Here is a 15,138-nt window from a genome sequence, read left to right as displayed (position 1 = left end):
CCTCTGTCCACAAATGTGCTAACCACATTGTAGATATCATATTATATAATCCTACTCAAATTTACTTCTGTTTTACAGATTACAGGTTAAAACCTTAAGAAGTTAAAAAGACCTTACTATTATTTTTCAGCTGTCATCAGTGAAGTAACATCTTCAAGGACTGACTTAAATATTAAGCAGAAACAATTGGACCCAGTATTATAGAAACTCTACTGCTTTTACCTGTCTTTGTGAAACATTATCTATTTTGGCCATTTAATTTCTAAAAGTAGATTGTAAATCCCATGAACCACACAGTAAAGGTAAATAAATAATAGTCTTGTTAATATGAGTGTTGTGGTGGAATACTAAAACTCACAGGTAACCAGACTTCACAAAGTTCTATCACTAATCAACTGTATGATTTTGGACATGCCACTTGGTATCTTGGAGCATCGGTTTTCTTTTTTCTTAAATGATGGTGCTGGAACTGGTAATTATAAAGTCTCCCTAAGCTCTAAATATTGTAATTATCATTATCTTACTCTGCATGGAATAGATTATGATTCGATTTCTTTGTAAAAACCAAATATATCTGACCTATCAGATCATACTTTGGTCCTGGGTGAAGAATCCGATGCTAAGAATAGATTTTATGAGATGAAGAATATAATCTTCTTGACAAAATGAGAATCCAAAGTAAAAATTGATTTGATTTAATATAGTCGAACATCTGGATGTGTGTCTAAAATTTTCAGTTTCCATATGGATGTTTGACTTCGTGTGAATAATCTCAACTTTATAAAAAATTGAAACTAAATTTAAGTCAAAATAACTAATCAGGCTTACCTAATTTGAAGAAAAAATGGTTTTAAAGCTTTGATTAACTTGGCTTTAAAGATAGACAATAATAAATATGGGGGCATTTTTTTCACCATTTATCTATTATTTTACAGTTAAATATTTTAGCAAAATATGCAGGTACTTGCAGAAGAAAAGCACAGGAAATTATCACAAAAAGTGATCTGCATAAAATGCATTTCTCTCTGATTTTTTGTTTCCATTAATTCTAACTAATATGCTAAATCCTAGATTATTCACCTTTTTTTGGATTATGATCATCTCCACAGATAGACTCTCACCTGGAAACAAAACAAAGCAAAATATACCTGAAATTAAAAGAAGAAAATTTAAATGTCACAAAATACCAAGTGAGTAAAGAAGACAAGCAAGTCAATACATATTTATGTATTTCTTGGTTGATACTCATGGATGAAGAAAAATACTAACCCAGAGTTTAATTTCATTTTAGAGGTTGTAGAATGACAGGTAAAGTTTTAGGGGCCTGGAGTATCAGTTGGTTAAAAGTATTGATTGCAATGGAAATTAATTTTAAGAACACAACAGCAGGCCTTTAAACTATTTAGCAGAAAGTATACGGTCTCCTGTGGTGGAGAAAGTTATAATTAAAAAGCTATCAATAGTCTGAGATTGTCAAAACAACTCTGTCTCCTTAAGCACATTTTTTGTAATTATCTTTTAGGTTTTAAGCTAGTTCACCATTAACCTCAGAAGAAAAAGGGTTACTATGATTTCTGGTGTGAGAAATTGTATCATCGTGTAAATTAAACCCGATTCAGCAGTCAAATTAGATTTGGGAAATGACTGAGCATCCAACCTACTCTTGTGTATTATCAAATGACACAAAGTATGAGGACACTGAAGGAGAAGAGGAAGTTTCCTTCTTTTTGAAAGATTTTTGAGATTTCTCATGTACACAGAATATAATTTTAAGCCCACATCAGAGACATAAAATTGAAGCAATAGAAAGAAAACTCAAAGATATTTTTAGCCTTTCCCCAAAGATTTCTTTTCAGCTCTCAGACAGTACAAAATGAGTCAACACTTAAGTAAGCCAGAAATAATATAACGAGTCTGCAAAATTACAGCTACCTACAGCTCAGATCTTCAATCAAGTAATTGTTAAAGGCTCACTAGAAGGAGGAACAAATATGTTCTCAGGTGAACTTGCTTAATAATTTTAACCTTATTGTCAAAAGAAAAGAGTCGTAATTAAGATAGCACAATGCGTGAGGCAGAGAGCAGCACAATGCATGAGGCAGAGAGCAGCACATGCGTGAGGCAGAGAGCAGCACAATCGCACCTTCCTGATAATTAACGTGTATCCCTGAGGTGTTCTCTTCAATTGTGGATCAACACAAACCATGGAGACTTCTTTCCTGGTAGAAGAATTTGGTGTCTAATGCCGGATAATCAGCTACTGTCATTCCTGGGTGATGCTGACCTGACTCCTAGTTGTGCAAGTTGCATTAGTTGATGTAAGGGATTCTCATCTGTAGGTAGAATATAGCCTACAACTACACGTGTACTGTCCTATGGCTATTATTTGTAAAGAAACCTGTAAGGGCAGTGTCTCTCAACCTCATTATATTAGACATTTGGGGCCAGACAGTTTTAGTTTTGAGGGCCGTCCTGTGCATCTTAGCAGCATCCCTGTTCTCTCTTTAGTAGATGCCAGTAGCAACCCCGACCCCCCAGTAAAACAAACACAAATGTCTTCAGACATTGCCAAAATGTCCACAGGGAGGCAAAATTGCTCAGTTGAGAACTACTTCTCCAAGAAGCTTGGAAATGCTATAGAGCCTATATGATTATATCTACATCCATACCTATAACTATATAAAAAGACATACACAAACATACATACAGACACACATATATACTTACACCTCTATATATACACCATTAGATACAGATGTGTATACATCTACATATGCTTACACATAATATACATACATCTATATACATATGCTCATATATGCATGGATACACATATACTCATACATAAATCCAGTTACAAATATACTATATTTATAATACATTTATATATCAATATATGTATTAGAAGTATTCATGTATATACAAATTTATGCATGTGTGTATATTCATATATTATACACTTATATGTATAAACAGCTAAATATATATACACAGATATATATACACACATCATAAAACAATAAAGTCTGAAAACATAGATAATATTTTTTAAACATGTTTACATATTGAAGATGCCCTTGACTGCATTAGGGTTATTTACATATGCTTTCATATTTCATTATGGACACTTTTTAGATATGAAGTTTTTCAGGATTAACAGAATTGAATGAGAGAATTCCACGCAGCACATGCAAAAACATGAAGGCTTTCCACCTCGCAGAGTTATTGTGAGTCTGTGTGTAGGGCAGTAAGTCAGGAGATCAAGAAGCATGTGAGGGACCAGAGCAAGATGATGCTCCAGATGTGGGCAAGAGCCAAATGATGCTAGCAAGGAAACTTCTGCACAAGAAGAGAGGGTGCAAAAGGATGTTTTCCTTGCTGCGCATAGAAGCAGAAGAAGCAAACAAGTTAGACAAAAAGAGTTCTTAATATTTGGCTAAAATATTACTCTTCAGTTTGACTTAGTCACCTAATTTGCCCTTATTTCCATGTTTCTACCATTCAGATACCTCTCATTCAGAGACATTATTTGCAGGTGGAAGAGACAGTTTATCGTGTGCTGTGATATGAGATATTCTGGGGGAAAACCTCTTTCCAAACAAACCAATGAAAAACATGTGGCCTATAACAATTTCTGAAATTCCTCTTCCTGAATGAGTGTGCTCTGGAGTTAAAGAAGTTAGTGTCCAGGAATGCTCTTTAAAATGGGAACATTCCTTGGCTGAACATTTCTTAGTCCTTAAATACGTAGTTCTCTTGATCCTTGACAGTATAGCAGGGTTCTAGTGAGTGAGGTTGCTAAACTGTGAGGAGGAGCAAGACAGGTTACAGATTTGAAATGTGGAGTTATACCCACTGATGCATGAAGGACGGGAAAACAAAAACCTGTTGCATCTTGTATTAAATACCTACTATCTACCAGGAGCTTTATGTATAAAATGTAGGTAGGTGTCTGTTGAGTAAAAACTAAGATTTAGGTAGACCAGATGTTAATATTCCTTATTTCCTGAACCTCTCCACTACCTCCTCAGAGCACCCTGGGTGACGCGGGGAATTCATACACTAATCAAGTCCCATACTAGATCAGAAACAGGTAACCAGTTACAATTTCTGATTTTTCTTTGAAACAGGAGTTCATTGAAAAAAGCAATTCAAAACTTTTAATAATTGGAGTTTTGGAGTAGGGGTGATGTAAACTAGAAAGTGGGGAAAGACAACAGTCCTGCTAAATGACAGCAAAAATTTTAATCATGTCTCTATGTGATCTCTGGCAGAATGGGCTAGACTCTGCACCTTGACCTGTGTATCCAGAGAAATCCAGAGAGGACCCGGTGTGAGACTATATTTAAATCTATACTCATTGAGTCCATTCTATCCACTGGGAAGGAGAGGTCCAGGCCATGAGGCAAACCAACTGACTGTGTCACCGAGGTCCTCCTCTGCAAGTATTCTGGATTCTCACCACTGAAAACTGACCAGGAAGAGGATTGCATTTCCCTAGAAGTTGGTGGGGAAGCACAGGAAGCCAAGCTGTAGAACACAGAGGAGCTTAGCTCTGTAGTGAAATGGGACCCCAAGTACAAGGTCAGGTCTAAGCCATTACTTGGGTAGCCTAACAAGGACTGTTACCAGTGGCATTAAAGTCCTAGTTATGAATGCATTTCTCTCCTTGTTGCCCTATAGGAATTTCTGTAGGGATACAAGAGTGGGAGAAAACCATAGTTTTGCTAACTGACCCATGAAGGAAAATGAACTAGTGAATTGTGGGCAAACTGTATAGGCAACCCTAGTAGCATTTAGGCAACACTGGATTGCACAAATATCATTTTATTTAATTCTCCCAACAATCCAATGATGTAGGAATCACTATCCTGAATTTGTAGATTTGAAATGAAAACCAGGCTTTGTGAGGTTAAATAACTTACATTTGCAAGGCCAGTAATGAGTGATAAAGGCGGAAATCATACTCCCTGTCTGTCTGATACCAAAACTGTTACTTTATTCTGACTCACGATAGAGTCCTACTATTTATTGAAGAACAAGGTACCAAAATTGATCTTCAGAATAGGTTATAAAAGAGAGTAGGAGTTAATTAAAGATATTTTATCTTAATCTGTCCCTAGCTGAGACCCTTTCCTTCATGAAAGTAAACATGCCAAATTTAACTTGTCAGCTGTCAGAGGGAGAAAAAATAAATATAATCTTTCCCTTCTGGCTGGCTTGAAGTGTTGATAGGTAAAGTACACACTTTGGACCAGTTTGTATTCTGTGACTGAGGTCACATTATTTCCACTTTTGCTTGGCAAAATCCAATGACTAGATAAGCAAGCCCTTCTATCTAAGTCGATATGTCTGCACAAATGTGCATTAACATAGAATCCTTGTTATTTCATTATCGAGTGGGCATATCTAAAACTTTGACAGTAGATTTAAACAAAAGTTATATTGCTAATGATTTGATTACTAGCAACAGAAACTTCCCTGCAAGAGTTACAACATTTTGCTCCTACTTATAAAATGAACAGAGAACTAATTTTATGTTTTAAAACCCTAAGAAAAGAAGATTTCATAACTTTTCTCCTAAATTTAAAATCATCTGAGTTTAATAAACCTGATCTTAATTATTTAAGGCCTGATTTCTTGAGTTAATATATTACTGTTTTTATTAGTGACAAAAAATTCAAATCTAGAGGCAAACATGTTTTATAGGGATAGTCAAGGCCAGCTTTTGTTTTTGCTTTTTGGTGTTATTGAAAAAAATCCAGAAAATCAAGATTTTTAGACTTCAGTTCTAAAAAGTTTTATGAATATTTTTTAAACAAATTTTGATGGCACCTTGTGATTCTCCACCTCCATTTATATTGGGAAGAGGAAACACATTGAAAATATACAGAGTCTAAAATTCCATGTTTCCAGCTTCAGAACTCAATCACTGTGGAAAGACCAGAAGTCTTCTTTGGAAAGCATACCAGAATACAACAAAGGGTTGAGTGTTTCTTTGTTTTAAACAGGAAATTTTGAAAAAGGTAACCCTTCTTTAAAATTTTCAAGCAATTGTAAAAACTGTAATTTAACTAAACCTTGTAGCTTTCTGTCAAGTCTGCCAGGCACTCCAGCCTTCCTCTGTACCCAGGATACAGAATGGACCATCGAGGCTGTGAATGCTTTAAAGGAGAAGGTGCACCAACTCCATATAAACTTATAAAAGCATCAAAATGCAAAGTCAGGCATAGTGATGTGAATTGCATGTGAATGTAATTAATTTGTACATGAAGAAATTTTTAGTGTGCTACTAGCTTTGTAACAGCACAGTATGCAAGAAACCAAGCAATTTGCTTGTTCCAAATTTCTTTAAAGATTTAATGGATGGATGTTGTTTTCCAGAATGTTTTGATTAACCCTTCTATTGCATATTTGTAACTAGTGTAAAAATTAATCCTAATTGAAAAACCTTATTGGATTCCAAATGACATAGCAAGGATGCAAATAACTGTTTATATCCAACGAGAAAATTGAGAAATGCGCGGATCAAAAACAATGATAGCGTTTTCTCTAATCACAGAAGTTTTTGTTTACTACTGTCCTCATTTGAGTTTTCTTTGTTGACTTCAAACAACTTCTATAATGAAAATTTCTCCCCAGCTTCTGGTAGGTAATGTCATCATTGACATATTAGGTATTTGCTCTGTTTTTCCTATTCACTTATTTAATCGAACTCTTACTTGTTGCAATACTTTAAATATGAGGGGGAAAACAAAAGCAAAAAAAGAACAGGAAATAGCTCCTCTCAAAATCCTAAAGTTCCTTTCCGTTTTGATGGTTTGAATTTGAAATATATTTTACCAAGTAAGTGCTAAACCAGGCTGAGAAAATGTGGATAACTATAGAAATAAAATTAGGCTTCACATATTGCAATAGGTATTCAAGTTTAATAAATTATTTTTAACAAAGTTCTTTATTAAAAAAATGAATATTACAGCCACCATAACTTAATCAACAGTGCTGAAATTCAAATTTATTCAGAGTTTTATTCTATTCATCATTACATGAACAAAATAGTTAGTAATGAATTCTTTCTCAGAGTCACTTGGCTTGTATTAAATATTGTAAAACCAGGCAGGCAGTTCGTTTGAAAACCAGGTTCCCTCTTGCCCCATTCGAAATGTATTATGTATGCTGCCAGTAAAAACAGAGTAACTTGAAAGTATCAAATGGTAAAAGAGCAGGATCCATAGGGCTTCAGAGAAAACTGCCTGCCATTTAATAATCTAATTTTTTCCTCCCTGAAAATACCCAGAATGTTATGAAGCTGTTTCAAGTGTCAATTCTCCACGGGCTTATTTGTTAGTTTTCTGTATTATTTGAACACAGAATCATCTGTGCTATGTCCTCTTATAGAATGTGCCTACCTATAGCAAATTGTACATTTTTGATATATTTCTCTCAGACCACTAGCTTCAAAAATGTACAATTAGTTGTGTATAGATATTCAGTTGTTTTATATCTGCCTTCTCCTTCTCTAGTCTAACCTTGTTCCATTTCTCTTAATAATAGTCATTTTATACCCCAGGTCTTTCCTCTCACAGTGTCCCCATCTCTGGCAATGGCATCGTAATTCTCCTTTGCAGCCAAAATTAAAATCCTAGATGTGTCTTTGATTAATCCTCTCTCTCAGTTCCCCATACTTCTGTAGTTACTTGCTTCTGTTTTATTATATTTCTTCCAGTTCCATGGCATTTGAGTTCTTGGATCCTATAAATTTCTTCCCAACTTTCCTGTCTCCAGCATCTCCAAAGGACATAAATTTCAAATCTTTCTGCCACCTAATAGCCATATGACCTTGGAAAATAATAGCTATTATTAAATGAGCGCGTATGATATGCCAGGGAATTGTGTATCACTTTTCATTTGTTATTTTATGGAGTCCTTGTAACAATCTAGCAATCATTATGCTATTGCCTTTGGTTACCCGCAGAGGAAACTGAGGCTCCTCAAAACTGAAGGCAGCATGAGACTTGTCAGGGGAAGGGTTTGGGGCCAGCTCTATCCACCTCCAGAGCAGAGCCCATGTTCATAAAAACTCAGACTATTTTCGTTAAACCTCCATTTTCTCATTTGCAAATGAGAACTTAAAAAATGCCAGGCACCTGGTAACGTGCCAGATTGTGGGAGCATATCATTCTTAGAGTGGATATCTGTCCAGGGTTAGATTACATATCTATGTTCTTCTACTGCACCCTATCTGCACTTCATTGCTCTGCTGTTGGTATTTTTTGTTGCCATTGCAACCACACTCCTGAACTGGAGTTTCAATCTGCTTCCGTTTAGCTAGTCTCTCTCATTCTGCTGAAATCTTACCCAGAGTCTTTGCTCATGGCTTGTGCAGAGGGGGCCAGCAGAGGGAATAAATAGGACCTGTGTCACTCAGCTCCCTGGAGCAAAGGGAGGGTTGCCCTTTTTATTTTTATTTGGCAAACAGGCATTGTTCTCTGCTCAATCTTGCAGCCCACAAGACTGCATCTGCCCTGTAGGAAGTGCCTTTTTCTAATTTGCACAAAACTATCCCTTGGCTTAGCCAGACTCTGGTCTCACCTGATAACTCCTGTATTTTTTTTTTTTTTAATTGCTGTGTAACAATTACTGACAAACTCAGAGGTATAAAATCACACACATTTACAGCTCATATGTTTTTGTAGGTCGGGAGTCATGGTCCTCTGCTCAGGGTTTCACAAGGCTGAGATCAAGGTGTTGGCCAGGCTGTATTCTAGAGGCTCTACTAGGGAAGAATCTATTTCCAGGCTTTCTTGGGCTGTTGGCAGAATTGATTTCCTGGCAGCTGTAGAATTCATGAAGGCTTGCTTCTTCAAAGCCAGTAATGGAGATAGGATCTCTGCTGCTTCAAATTGTTCACTTGTAGATCCCCTATTTAGGGCTCACCTGATTAGGTATGGCGTACCCAAGAAACTACTCACTTTGATGATCATTAACTTAAAGTCAGCTGATTAGGGGCTTTAATTATATGTGCAAAATCCCTTCACTTTTGTCATGTTCTGTTGGTTAGAAGTAAGTTACAGGTCCTGCCAGTACTCAAGGGAAGGGGTTGATACAAGGACATGGATCATTGGGGTTGTCTTATAATTCTTCCTCACATGTTTCCCTCTTTACTCTTCTTGCTCAGATATTGAATTTCTATCCTTGAAATTACTACAGATATTTTATTTGTGTCTTCACAATTCCCATGTGTCATATAATGAACAATTATTTAATATTTACTACTGGAACCTGCTCCAATCCCTCTTTCCTTTGCTTTCTTGTTTTTTCTAATAGCACACATCACATGCTGTATAATTCATTTACTTATTTTGTGTAGTGTGGATTGTCTATCTACCCTTATTTAAGGTTCTTTAAGGAAACTATATTTTGTTCATTGATGTATTCCACATGCTTTAGACAGTGCCTAACACATGGTAGACTCTTAATAAATATTAAATAAATGCTGTAATGTGATTGTTTTTGTGTGTGTTTTTCTAATTAATAAGTTCCTTATTATCAAAATATCACGCCTTATAGACTAGTTCAAGTATGTCAAAACATTTCTATTTGTAGAACCCACCCATAAAATAGTAATAATTATGAGCACGTACCTCAAAGAATGTAAATTCATTTCTAACTAAGTGCATGATGTACCGATATATTAGAAAGATTATAAAACCAGTAAAATAGAAATGTTGAAAGGATATTATCTTATTCCAAAATGAAAGTTCTAGTATTTTCTCATTCTAATTTATTGTCTTCTCCACAATTTTCCCCATATTACAGCATGGTGTTGGTGTTCAATAATACAGTTTTTGATGATTGATCTTTGATTGATTATGACTCTATTGAAACTATAAATAGATGCTGGTTGACAAGTCCTAAGAAAGCTGGATCAAGTGACCACTTCAACATTTTCAGTTTTATCATTTTATTTTGCAAGTAAATGAAGGTCTGGTTGCCCCAGCACTAGGGAATTGTTAATTAGGGCTAAAAGAAGAGAGATGCAGCATAGGAGAATATTATGTTTGTGGCCTTTGGAATCTCATGGCTGGAGTTCAGATTATCACTCTAGCGCCAACATAGACAAGTAACTTAATCTCTGCATTTTAATTACTTGTCTGTAAATGATTATAATAATAACACCTACCATGTAGAATTGTTGGGAACATTTAAGTGAATTTAAGCTCCTATAGTAAGTTCTAATCGGTTTGTTTAACTTTTTATTGCTTTGGTTTTCTTATTTTTTAATTAGTGAATAACTGTACCTATGCATTAGAAAATTCATTGTCCATATAAAATAGTGAAATGAGGAGGCAGTGTAAAATCTATGAATGAGAGAAAAAGTTGTGTCACAGTGGCTACTGGTTTATTTATTTTGTGAAGTAAATATAAATCTAAAAATTCAAATTATTATTTGGGAAAAAAAACTCAGTTAAACCAACTGAAGGAATTACTATTTTCAGCCCTAGTAAAGGTTTATGACTATAGCTAAGACTCTGAGAAAGTAACTTGTGAATCTTGTGACTGTAAGTGTAAAATAATCAGAGGTTAGTAATTTTAGACATATGTTTTACTAGGATATATTTTTAAAAATTAAGATAGAGTAAAGGGAGAAAAAGACTGTTGATTATGGTAATAAATGATCAGATTAGTGAGATGTATCATAGAGATATTGTGGGTAAGAGGCTATTAGGTAAGGAGGTCTACAAATTTAGTCAGCAGAGCCTGACCTTGTAAGGTCTGTAGTGGACTGAATTATGTCCCCTCAAAACTCACTGAGGCTTGAATTGTGTCCCCCCCCCTCCAAGTTTTATGTATTAGAAACTTAACTGTGACTGTTAAGAGGTGGGAAATCCTATTATGGTGATTGAAAAGGTGGAGCCTTGAAGAGGTGATTGGATTATAGGACCCTGCAGTAGTGAATGGATTAAAAATGGTGGTTGGGAGCATGGTTCTGAGGACTTTAAATGAAGAGAGAGGTGAATCTATCTCTGCTTCCACCATCTTGCAATGTGAGACTCCTGGGTCACTGTCACCACCACCAAATGGACTTTGGACTTCCCACCCTCAGAAACTGTAGCAATAAATTTCTTTTTCTTTATAAATCACCCATTTCCATGTATTTTGTTAGAAGCCACAGAAATGGACTAATACAAAGTCACAAGTGTTAAATCTCAGTTCCTCATCGAGGACTCTAAATTCCAGAAAAAGAAAATGCAAACCTGAAAAAACCTGCCCACCCAAACCCTAAATGCCACTTAGAAAATGGAAGCTGTTAAGTTACAAATAAAGTCTGTGTACCCTTACAACTGTCCTAAGTACTCATATATGTCCCCTTATTTCATTGCTACTAATTCTAGAATGGAGCAAACAAAATAATACTGTAGAAGGTGTTTCATATAAAATACATGGAATCTTAATATCATAAACCCCAATGAGTTCTGACATCTTTTTCAGTATTTCCTAGAATGTCTTTGGTGGAAGTTTCTTCCTAAAACTTGTTCTCTGAAATTATGGTTCTGTGGTAGGTAACACTACATTGCTCTGTTTCCTTCTTGATTTACAGTGCACATTAGCATATTGAAAACTCTTGGATGCTCTGAAGAAAAAAAAGGTTATTTGACTTCAACACATCACATTCCAAGCTTATTTGAATATAAAACTATCTATTTTATTCAGTTTCAGAAATAAGTTAATTTACTTTAGCTGTTTGTTTATGTGGCCAAACACCTTCAACAAAATTAGTGTTTTCTGGAGCACATGGATAATATGATAATAAGAACAATAATTGCTTCCAGATGGCTATCTGGGTACCAGGTCCTGTATATAAAATAATTCAATTAGTACTCAGAGCAATCTAATGATGGAGGAACAATTATTACTATCCCCATTTACTAGGAGGAAAACTGAGATTTGGTGGAAAACTGAGGTTTGCCAAAGGCCACAACCTAGTAAATCATTGTATTGTGTCTCAAATTTGGTAATACTAATTGTTTAAAATATAAGCAAACTGAGACTCAAAAAGGTACTATTAACTTGTTACACAAGTTAAATTGTTATTTAGAGGCAGAACAGGAATTATCTAGTTAGTTCATTACCTGTTAGCATGTTCATTTGTATTATGTTTTTCATTTTTCTTTCTTCTAAATTAAATGATACTTGCATGTGTGTATGCATCACCACCACACACTTCTGTCTGGCTTCTAGGGGCACAGAGTATGTGTATTAACAGCTATTATGTATTTGGCATCTGATATATTGCATTAAACAATTTATAGTAACACTTTGCAGGGAGCCTTGCATATGGTAAAGGTTCAATAAAGTTTTATAGAATCAGGTTGATTCATACCATCCCATGGCTAAGGCCTAGAGCCTCTTAATGACATGTTACATGTACAGAGAGCAGTAATACCTAATTGTAGTTTTATTGCCATAAATATGCACGATAGCCTTTCATACACTCTATAATCATCTATCTAAATTTTTAATAACTAAAAGTTGTTTATCACTTGCTTTCAAAAGAAAGGTTTTGTAACAACTTGTGAATTAAAATGTGTAAGCGTGTTCACATCCTCATTAGAGAGCGCAACAAAAGTACAAAGACATGATCATTACTCAAAGTGTCAAGATAAATTCAGACAGAGAGAATGCACTGTATCTTGACAAAGAATGTGCTAGAAGAACATCTGTTCCCTGCTGTCTATAGCATCTCTCTCCTCTTTCTGTGTGGTCTTGGAATTGCAATGTTGACATAACCTTTGAAAGGGTCAGATTTGGCAAAAGTTATATGGCAAAGTGGAACTCTCAGTAGCGTAGTTGACACTGGCTTTTAGAGGACTCAATTGGGCTTAGGTAGTTAAGAGAGGTTTCAGGGTATTTCTGCCTGGGTATTATTTCATATTGTGACACTCATAATTGTATATGGCAATGCAAATTTTAAAAATCTGACAGACCTCAACGAGTTATGTGAGATATGTATATATATAAATCTGCCATACTAGATTGACTTTAAATTGATGGTATCACACTAAGCAGTGAAATAAAAGAGCTACCAGCACTTATCCTTATAGGCTAATAGATGCAAATGAGTTTATGAATCATTAGTTTAGAGATGTGGTCCTACCCATTTTTAAAACCCAATGTAGATTACCATATTTTGTCTGTGATAGGTTGTTAATAATTTTAGAGAAAAGAGGCTATCTGACAATGTAAAATGCTCCCAAACTTGTGCCACTGGATTTTTGATATTGTAATTAATATGATTATGACTAATTAGAATTTTTGACCATTAAAGAATGAAGATTGATAGGTTAACAGATCAGTACTGGTTACTTAATGTCCTGTGAAAGACTGGTTTTTGAAGCATGACACATGCCTATATAATTAGATTTTTAAAAAATTTCTGTGGTTCCTATTTGTGATATTTCACTAAAGTGTAAGAACATAGAAATTAAGCAAAACCGGGGACCATTTTTTGACTAAGTTTAAGTAATTATTTTCCTTTTTTTGTTCTATTTATGTTCCCTTCCGTTTGGTAGACATAGTTCAGTAAGTGTTCACAGTATTTTGTAGTGATTTCATGGTGTAACTCCCATTAAAATAAACATGAGCCTCATGGCTAAATTAGAGCATGCTGCTTTGAAATGTACCCCACTATTTTCAGCATATTAAGCTGTCAGAAGCTGATAAAATTGGGCTCACATTCCTAATGTGAGAGTATATTTGGAATGCATTTATATCCTTTTCATCTGAAGTTGATATGAAATTTAAATGGTAGCATCACCTTATTATGGACACAGCTACAGTACATGAAACCGATGTGCATTTTTGAAATAGTCCTGAAAATGTCAAGGCTTAATACATCTAGAAAGGTAAATAGGTTTTAATATGTGCCCACTGAACTTTGCTGCATTTCAAGAGAAAGAACCTGAACTTTTTTCACCATTTTTTACTCTGTTATGTGCACGGCAGCTTATCTTTACCTTTCTTTGCATTTTCATCGGTCTATTGAGTATCATGCTCACTAACCAATTAACAAATAATTACTAAGCAGGGACTAAGCAAAGCAATGTGCTGGCCTTCATCCCTACACTTCATGGGACTCTCTATTTGATACTCTGATGTTCAGTAAATATTTACTACTTTGCATTTTTCTTTTAAATTAAAGAAGAGAATTGCTAATAAACAGGCAACAGCCATAATCAATAATGAAGATATAGGGCTGTGTTTAAGCAGATGTATCTACCAGAGACAGGAGATATAGTTAAAACCACAGCTGTTAGAGCTAAAACAACTTTAGCTCCATTTCTCACTTTCCCACTTAATATTTGGGTGATCTGGAATAGTTCCGTAACCTTTTCCGGCCTCAGTTAGCTCAAACTAATATAGGAATAATAGTAGAAATACAACAGAGTGGTCTTCTGACAATTAAATGAATTCTTGCAAAGTACAGAGATTAAAACTGTTCCTGTCAAAAGGTGAGCACTATGAATGTGTTTGCGATAGTACCAATAACAACATCTACAGCTAGTTGGGGACACAGACCCTGATTTTAATTCTCTTCTCCCATTCATTAGCTTTGTGATTTGGGTATATTGCTCTAAAGCACTGAGTCTGATCTGTATTCATCTTATTCTTAGTGCATTGATTTCATCATTCTTATTATTTTCTTATAGTTCTTTGAAATTTGCAGAATGTATTGTTCTTTTAAATGTTGGTAGTAATCACTGTCTCACTGTTATTGTAAGAATAAATGGAATTATGTGGTAAATCGTTTAAGATCACTTTGGCCCAGTGTAGGTTGAATATATGAGACCAGAGAATAGGACTTCCCCAGGTGACTTCAGTAGGCACCTTGTGTCAATGCTCACAGTGTAAAGGTGGTAATCTAATTATGAAAGCAAGGAAGGACCCTCAGTAGTGAGTCATTAGGCTAGCAGTGCCTTCAAATCATCAAGGCTGCCATGCATTTTCACCTGTTTTACACAAATGTCTTCTTCATGGAGCCATGTTATTATACAAAATCCATGTCCTTAGGTCCTTAAATTAATACATAGCCTAAAATTCATAGTCTTAAGTTCCTAAGATAAGTATGTTTATATG

The sequence above is a fragment of the Cynocephalus volans genome, chromosome 1, assembly GCF_027409185.1.
Source record: "Cynocephalus volans isolate mCynVol1 chromosome 1, mCynVol1.pri, whole genome shotgun sequence".
NCBI lineage: Eukaryota > Metazoa > Chordata > Mammalia > Dermoptera > Cynocephalidae > Cynocephalus > Cynocephalus volans.
This window is presented reverse-complemented; position numbering follows the sequence as displayed.